This window comes from Pelmatolapia mariae, linkage group LG4 (genome assembly GCF_036321145.2).
Source record: "Pelmatolapia mariae isolate MD_Pm_ZW linkage group LG4, Pm_UMD_F_2, whole genome shotgun sequence".
Lineage (NCBI taxonomy): Eukaryota > Metazoa > Chordata > Actinopteri > Cichliformes > Cichlidae > Pelmatolapia > Pelmatolapia mariae.
In genome coordinates, this window is record NC_086230.1 from 2660760 (window position 1) to 2669929 (window position 9170).

Here is a 9170-nt window from a genome sequence, read left to right on the forward strand (position 1 = left end):
AATGTAAAATGAAAACACAAGATTATTTTTTAAAATACAATATAAAAAGAGAAGGCCTCGGTCCCCTGACCTAGGCCATAACAGTACCCACCTTCAAAGGGCCAGCTCCTGATGGCCCCAAAACCAAACCTAAAATATAGTTCAACCAACCCCGGGTGGGTGGTGGGCTTGCAACCAGTCCCCCAAAACAACAAAAGAGCCCCGGTCCAAAACAAACAACTCATAGGCCCTTAGCAGGTCAACAAGCTAACTGCTGTTCCACTGGTGGTAGCAAAACAGGTCCAGTGGCCAACCCGGCGGGTGGCGATGCTGAGAGGACCCTTCAGGTGGCCTTGCTTGGGTCCGGTGGCAGTGAAACAGTTCTGGTGAGCTGCCAAAGATCTGGTGGCGGTGACATGGTAGCTCCGGTGCGTGCCCTATCGACCAGTGAGCTGAGCTGCGAATTCACCGGTGAGCCAGGCTGCGCCAAGGATTCAAATCATTTCAATTCAGTTTTATTTATATAGCGCCAATAGAGAGGTCTATTAACACATAGTGAGTGAGAAAGGTGACTGGAAAGGAAAAACTCAATGCATCATGGGAATTCCCCGGCAGCCTACTCCTATTGCAGCACAACTAAGGGAGGATTCAGGGTCACCTGGTCCAGCCCTAACTATATGCTTTAGCAAAAAGGAAAGTTTTAAGCCTAATCTTAAAAGTAGAGATAGTGTCTGTCTCCCGAATCCAAACTGGAAGCTGGTTCCACAGAAGAGGGGCCTGAAAACTGAAGGCTCTAGGAACAGCAAGTAAGCCTGCAGTGTGTGAGCGAAGTGCTCAAATAGGGTGATATGGTACTACAAGGTCATTAAGATAAGATGGGGCCTGATTATTTAAGACCTGTTATGTGAGGAGCAGGATTTTGAATTCAATTCTGGATACTGGAGAAATATGCTCTCTCTTTCTAGTCCCTGTCAGGACTCTTGCTGCAGCATTTTGAATGAACTGAAGGCTTTTCAGGGAGGTTTTAGGACATCCTGAAATAATGAATTACAGTAGTCCAGCCTGGAAGTAATAAATGCATGAACAATTTTTTCAGCATCACTCTGAGACAGGATTTTTCTAATTTTAGAGATGTTGCGCAAATGGAAGAAAGCAATCTTACATATTTGTTTAATATGTGCATTGAAGGATATATCTTGGTCAAAAATGACTCCAAGTTTCCTCACAGTGTTACTGGAGGCCACAGGGAAAGCTTGTTCCTGGGCCTATACCTCCCTAGAGGCACTGGAGATTGCAGGGGCGTCCGTGAACTGGAGCAGAAGAGGATGCCACAGCTGTGTTAATTATTACCTCTACACAGGAGCCTTGAGAGCACAGCTGAAGATCTCAAGGATTCGAGTCATCTCCTCACAGCTCTTGCGCAGGTAAGAGTCTGCTGCTTCCATAGCGGCTGGATTCTTCTGTCAAAGACCGTGGCAGTGGCAGACTGTGGAGTTGCAGGTTAAAAGCTGACCCAAACACAGGACTCTGATGATGATGAACAGGGAGTTTATTTACAGCGGACAATACCAAAAAGCTATATACAAAATCAGGCACTGTGGCTACCCTGGTGAGTCTTCCTGAATCCCACACAGTGCGCAAGTGTCTATGAAAAAGTAAAAACAGCCACCCAAAAAACACTCCTGTTCCCACATCGTGACTCCAAAAAACAGGCTTTGCTCCCCGATTCCTGGCAATACAGGTTAGCAGGATCATCCACAATAGCGAGGGTTTTTTTTCCCATACAAAGTCCACAGCTGTACTAATAAGTGGGACTTTAGAATCCAGCTCAGACTGGAGCTCAGCCACACTCTTAAATAGGTCACTGCTACAGCTGGCTGTGGATGACGGTAGCTGTAGCTACCTGTAGTTAGAAAAATGAAAAATGTCAGTTATTTATCAGTAATATGATGTCAGATGAAATGATCTTATATCCAATTATATACATTTCCAAATGGAAATGTATTAAACTTAAAATTCATGAATATTGTCTTGGATTAAAAAAAACTCCTAAACAGAAATACACTATTTGAAGATACATATGTACTATAATAAGACATCCCTTACTGATGATGATAAACAACTGCTATGCACTGCAAATTGGACAAGATTTATCTGAGGAATCCTAAGGGGGCTTACATAAGATTGAGAGCTAAAGGAATAGAGATAAGGGAAAGAAGTATGTCCTATTTCTGTCATTTAGAAAAAAGAAGACAAGAACGAAATTCAGTTCAAATTCAAGCCTTAAATTTTAATAGACAGATTATTACTGACCCATTGACTAGCAGAGATAGCTTCTTTTTAAAATATCGAATATTCATCAGCATTCTCTAATTCTTTAATAGTATCGAACATCTTATTCCTCATATAGATAATTTGTTTGCAACGTCTGATGTAAATATCTTTCTTGATGAGTTGAATAAAGCAGTAGAGCCTATCTTTAAACAAATCCCAAGGAAGTGATCGTTTTACTGCCAATTTCTATGAACATTTCTGGGATATGTTAACAGATCCATTTCTTCTTACGTTAGGAGAGGCATTAGTTAATATGCCCTTTCCTTACACTATGAAGCAAGGTGAATAAGGCCACTGTCATCAGGTCAAATATCTCTCCATCATCTTCTAGGTATCAAGCTTACAATTTGCTTACCTTTGATACTTGGTCCTCCTTTACTCCTGTTACATTATGGGGTGGCTGTAGCTCAGGTCAGCCACTAACCAGAAGGTCGGTGGTTCGATCCCAGGCTGCTCCAGTCTGCGTGCCAAATATCCTTGGGTAAGATACTTACCCCATGTTGCTCTCTGGTGCATCCATCGGCGTGTATGTATGTGAATGTGTATGAATGTTAGAAAGAGCACTTAAGAGCTGGTGTGATTGGGTGAATGAATTAGTTGTATAAAGTGCTTTGAGTGCTCAGACAGAGTAGAAAAGCGCAATATAAGAACCAGTCCATTTACATTACAGGACATCAGGGCTTTGCTTGTTTATATGAAACCGACTTCAAGCCCCCTTGATGTCCTTCATGCATCTTTTTTCATTAGTGTGTTTGACTTTATTGGCCTCTGTATTGTAGAAATGATAAATATTTCTCTTTGTACTGGTTCAGTTCCAAGCTTCTTTAAACAAGCTGTTGTTGAGCCAATATTAAAGAAACCTCATTTGGAGCCATCCTTTCCAGACAGTTATGGCCCAATATTCAAATTGCCTTTTGTATCAAAGATTTTGGAAAAAACAGTAGCAAACAACTGAAATATTTCCTGGAGAAAAATGACGTCATGGATGTTTTCCAGTCTGGATTTTGCAAATCACACTCCACTGAAACGGCTTTACTTAAAGTCTCGAGTGACATCTTGATGGCAGCAGACTCAGAAAAGCACACAGCTCTGGTTCTGTTGGATCTCAGCTCTGCCTTTGATACTGTAGATCACAGTATCATGATAAACAGGCTCAAGAACTTGTTTGGGATTACTGGTATTGTTTTGAAATTGTTCATGTCATATTTAAAGAAAGATCTTCACTGTTCGTATGAATCAAGTGATGTACGAATAAAGAGTTCTGCCTTGTGGGGTAGTTCAGCGATCTGTCTTGGGTCCAATTCTGTTTTTACTTTTTATATTCCCCCTAGGCCAAATTATTAGGTGCTACAATAATATCTCATATCATCTCTATGCCGATGACATTCAGTTATACTGTTCTTTTAAAGTTTTATAAATTGTCTAGTTTAAGTAATTGCCTGAAAGAAATTAAGCAATGGTTAAACGACAACTTCCCCCAGCTAAACACTGATAAAACAGAAACTTTAAATATTTCTCCCAACCATATGATTCCAGAAATTAGGCAGCATATCAGCTTCTCAGACCCTTCTGTTAAATTGAGCGTTAGAAACCTCAGTGTCATATTCGACAGCTTGATGTCGCTCAAGCAACATTCCAGTCAGCTGGTCCAGAACTGTTTTTATCATCTAAGCAATATTTCAAAACTCAGACTAATTGTGACAAAGGCTGAACTGGAGATGACTTTCATGCTTTTATTTCTTCCCATTTGGATTATTGCAATAGTCTGGTTTTAACAAATCATCTTAAGGGCCCTAAAGGTTAAAAGTAAAATTTTAAAATGAAACCTAAAACTAACAGGCAACCAGTGAAGGGAGGCCAAAACTGGAGTAATGTGAAAAAAGCACCAACAGATGATAATCTGTTGGTGCTTTTTTAAGAGTTTCACTGCAGCATTCTGCACAGTCTAAAGACAAGTGGAGATATCATCTGAATTTCAGGAGCGGGACCACTCCTCCTTCATGCCCCCTCCGGCCTCAGGTTATAAAAACCCCCCTTCTCCAATACCTGCTGTTCTCGTTTTTATGCGAACACTCCTCGTCGTCAGACGCCTTGCAATTCTAAGAGCTTGATTCTTACTCACCCTTCGGCCCATTACCATGGATTCCTCGTCACTCAGCCCATCGGACCAAGACCTCACTCTTTCTCCACCTGATTTTCCCCGGGCAGTTCGGGATCTGCAAACTGATCTTCCTAGTGGAACCACCGCGGAGTGCCCTATTACAGCCGGCCCATTCAGCGCGCCTTCCAACAGCCATCCTCGCCACGCAGCCGTCAGGTCTGCCATTCGCATTCCCCGGAACTCCTCTCTCCGCTCCATTCAACAATACAGCGGCTCCGGTCGCTCCCCTTCCCCGCAAAGCTACAACCTCCGATCTGCTACTAGAGGACGATCCCCTCCCAGTAAAAGTTCTCGGCAGAGCTCCACTCCGGATTACCCTGAGGCGCGTCTCCGGCCCAGCGGAGCTTCCCGGAAACACGATCACTCTCAGCCTTCAACTCTGAGGTCGCGCCGCCGTTCCTACGCTCTGGTGAGGTCTCCCGAAGATTCTCTGCCCAAGAAGATCTCCGACTGGACCGTCACCCGTCTCCAACGTGTTCTGAAACAGAGAGGCATCCGCTTTCATCAATCTGATAACAAGGCTACTTTATTCCATTTCTTCTTAACATCTCAGCGCTCCCGCTCTCATTCGCCGAGCAGAGTTAATCCTCTTCCGGGCACACATGAAGCTAGCGCCTCCATTAACAACACTTCCTCGCTCCTTTTAGCCTCACCCAGCCAGCTGCAGCCGCAGCTCGCCACCACTCCACATGCTCCCTCCTCGGCTGCTCCTCCTACTCAGTGTGACACTCGTCCAGGGTTGCCAGTTCTGTGTGCCCCAATCCCCCCTTCGCAGCTCGCCCCAACAAACTCTCTCGGCACCGAGTTGCCAGGCCCTCAGCCACATATTCCTCCATTGCTAAACCCTGCCAGGTTTTCAGCCACCTTTTCCTCCTCTGCTAAACACTATAGGTAACCTCAGCACCGGGATGCTAGGTCCTCAGCCACTCATTCCTTCTCTGTTAAACACCGCAGCTAACCTCGGCACAGGGTTGCCAGGTCCTCTCACCTTCGCTCCTTCCCACCGTATTTCAGCTAACATTCCTGCAACCAGCTGTCCGACTGTTCCTCCCTCCTACCCAGCAGCCTTTCCTCCTCCCATCGGTGAAGTTCAGAGCTGCACCTGGCCTAGCCTTTTTGCCCAGGCTCCATTTCTTCAAGCTAACACTGCCCAGTTTTTGCTGGCCACGGCAATTCCTCCTCCCAACCCACCGGTCCCAAAGCCTTCTCCTGTATCTGCTAACCTTCGCCAACAAATCATCGCCGGTAAATATGTCGATTTAGCTGAGCTCATTCTTCCTCCTCTCACGCAACCTGCTCTTCCTAGGGTGATTGATGGCCACGATGGTTCCATTATTATACGTGATGCGGCCCCTTCTTGGTCGAAAGAGCTCACTCCGGTCGAGTTTGCTCTAGCCTTCTCGTTATACAGAGACGTCCTCTGCACCGCTTTTCCCTCCCGAAGACAAGAGTTCAACTCCTATCTGACCATTATTCTCGTCCTCGCGTTACGATTTGGCGGATTCTATCAGTACCACATCCAGTTTGCTTCTCAGGCAGCTGCTCGCCTTCAGCAGTTTAACCAAGACACCTTCTGGGGCAGTCTCGATCAGGAAATCTACTGCCACGTCTTCGCCACTTGTTCTTCTCTCTCCTGCAAGTCGTGTGGCGCCCCATCACATCTCGCTTCCGCCTGCATAGTCCCAGCCCAAAACGATCCACAGCCCTTGCACCGTCCTTCTGTTCTCTCCCGCTTGACCCCAGCTCCCGTGCCAGAGCCTGCCTTTGCCTCACGGTTCAAATAGGCGGGGCAGGACCATCATGCACCTCGGAGGCCGTACCATTTGCAATAACTTCAACGACTCCGGCTGTTCCTTGTCTCAATGCCGCTTTCTTCACTGCTGCTCCTTTTGCGGCGGCGGCCATTCCCGCCCCGCATGCCCCCACAACCCCACCAAGCCATGACTAGCTCTGTCAGCCTCCACACCCATCCACATTTCGGCACTAAAAGACGCCTTAAAAAATCACCCTAACCCAGACTTCATCAACTTCTTAGTAAAAGGTTTCTTGAAAGACTTCCACCCAGGGATCGTCTCCCAGCCATCGGTTTCTTGCACTTGCAAAAACCTGCAGTCAGCACTCAAAGACCCAGAAACCGTCGACAGCCTGCTCACCAAGGAAGTCAGGGAGGGTTTCATGATTGGACCCTTCCCCGAACCTCCCTTCCCCCTCTTTCGCATCAACCCTCTGGGCGTCGCCACCAGGAAATATTCTGGAAAAAAGCGCATCATCATCGATCTTTCTGCTCCCCACGGCAGTCAGATTCCAAGGATAAATAGCCTCATTCCCAGCAACGACTACTCTCTCAAATACTCAACAGTGAGCCATGCCATTTCTCTTATTAAACTCACCGTCAGAGGTGCATGGCTTTCTAAAGCCGAGATCACAAATGCCTTTGAGGACTTGCCGATTCCCTTCGACTTCTGGCACCTGTTCGGAGTCAAGTGGAGGGATGCCTATTGCAGACCTTCGGTTGCAAAAGCAGCCCCAAGCTCATCGATTCACTCTCCGAAGCTCTATGTTGGATCCTCTCTGAAAAGCTGCCTTTTTGGTTCACCTCATCGACGACTTCCTAGTCATCTCCCCTCCCATGTCACCACCAGCTCACGGGTTATCCACTCTCAGGTCTGTCTTCTCCGAACTCGGTGTTCCTTTGACAGAAGAGAAAACAGAGGGACCTTTAACATCCCTGGAGTTCCTCGGGATAACCCTCAACACTGAACGTTTCCAGGCCTCCCTGCCCATCAAAAAGCTCAATCGCATCACCCTTCTCCTCCAAAACTTTCTCCTCGCTCCCACTTGCTCCTAACGACAGCTGCTCTCCCTATTGGGACACTTAAACTTTGCTCTACGCATAATCCCTCAAGGCCGCTCCTTTATCTCTCACTTGCTTTCACTCGCTGCATCTAAACCATCACTCCTTGACTCCATCACGCTGGATAGCTCTTCCAGGGCCGAACTGCGTCTCTGGCAACTTCTGCTCGCTAACTGGAACGGCATCACCTTCTTCTACGACGATCAGCTGTCCCACCCCGATGACGTTCAGCTCTTCACAGATGCCGCCCCTTCTGCCGGCTTTGGAGGCTATTACGGCCGAAGGTGGTTCTCTTCAGCTTGGCCTCCTGAGTTCCATGAATATATCCACGATCGGTTCCTGCCTTCATCAGCCGTTTACGAAATCTACCCAGTAGTCATCGCAGACTTACTGTGGGGCCACAAATGGTCAAAAAAATCCATCCTCATTCGGTCCGACAACTTTACCGTAGTCGACATTATCAACAAAGGCCGAAGCAATTCTCCTTCCTTCATGTGGCGGCTCACGTGGCTATCAGTCACCCATCAGTTCCTAATCAGAGCAGAACACATTGCAGGCCACTTCAATTCCATTGCTGACTCCCTGTCTCGTCTCTCCCTCCAGACATTCAGAGCCTTGGCGCCCCACGCAGAGGCAGCTACGACCCCAGTTCCTCCATTTTCAGCCACGACGTTTGAGATCTAAATTCCAGCATCGCAGAACTCATCAGCATCTCCCAAGATGCGATTATAAATAGCCTCGCAGCAAGCACATTGTCCTCCTATTGGACCGCTTGGAACACGTTCCATTCATTCCATCATAACTTCAACCTGCCCTTCCCGTCATTCGACATCGCAACAGTTTCCAGCTTCATATCTCATGCCTTCTGGTTCCTGAGCATCAAAATTCCCACCATAAAGACATACCTCAGCGGCATCAATTTCTTTGCCAAACTGCTCACAGGTTTACCATGCCCAACCATTATGTCATCCCAGATATCACTACTTATCAAAGGTCTCCAGCGTCAGTCACCTGCCACGACCCTACACCGCTTACCCCTAACTTCAGATCTTCTACATCGCTACATCTCTACCCTCCGGCTGAAGTATAGCGACTACTTCCTGGCACGCACACTCGAAGCCATATTCCTGCTCGATTTCTTCAGCTTCTTACGCTGTTCCGAGGTCACCTCCTCATCTTCAAAGTTCCATCTGACTCTTCACCCGTGCTTGAGTGACATCCACCCAGTCTCGAAGACTGCCTCATTTTCTCCCTCAAATGAAGCAAAACCAATCAATCGGGCAGCCCCACGCCTATATACTACTTCAAAATAAACTCAACTTTAAGTCCCTTCGAATCACTAATCCACTACCTCGACCTCAGAAAATCTCAGCACGCCTTACCTTCAGATCCTCTGTTCATCACCGAATCTGGCCACGCTCCAACCAGGACATGGTTCCTCTCACACTTTCGTCAAGTGCTCTTGTCCTCCGGGATTCCTCCAAATCTCTTCTCTGGCCATTCCTTCCGCATCGGCGCCGCGACTTCTGCCTCCCGCAAAGGAATCCCCAACCACTTAATCAAGCTCCTGGGTTGATGGTCATCACAAGCCTACCTCTTATACATTCACAACAATCTCCAAGACCTCCGTAATGCCCAGTCTTCGCTCCTGTAGGGGATGCCTTCTTGGGGGATCTGCCCGGCCCGAGAGCCGTCGCCAGTCCCCTTCAAGGCCTTCTCCAAACCGCAGCACTATTCACCCTTCCTCATCCCTCATCGTTACCAAGGATGTGGTCCCTGCTAGTGAATTAATCAAAGTGAGGCAGCAGTTTGCTGATTTCTGCTTTGTGACTTTCATATTAA

General features: G+C 47.1%; 1 pseudogene; it reads left to right on the forward strand.

The window, feature by feature from the left end:
• The first annotated feature begins 6649 nt into the window (after positions 1 to 6649).
• On the forward strand, positions 6650 to 8012 carry LOC134625682 (uncharacterized; annotated as a pseudogene).
• Positions 8013 to 9170: the final 1158 nt, after the last annotated feature.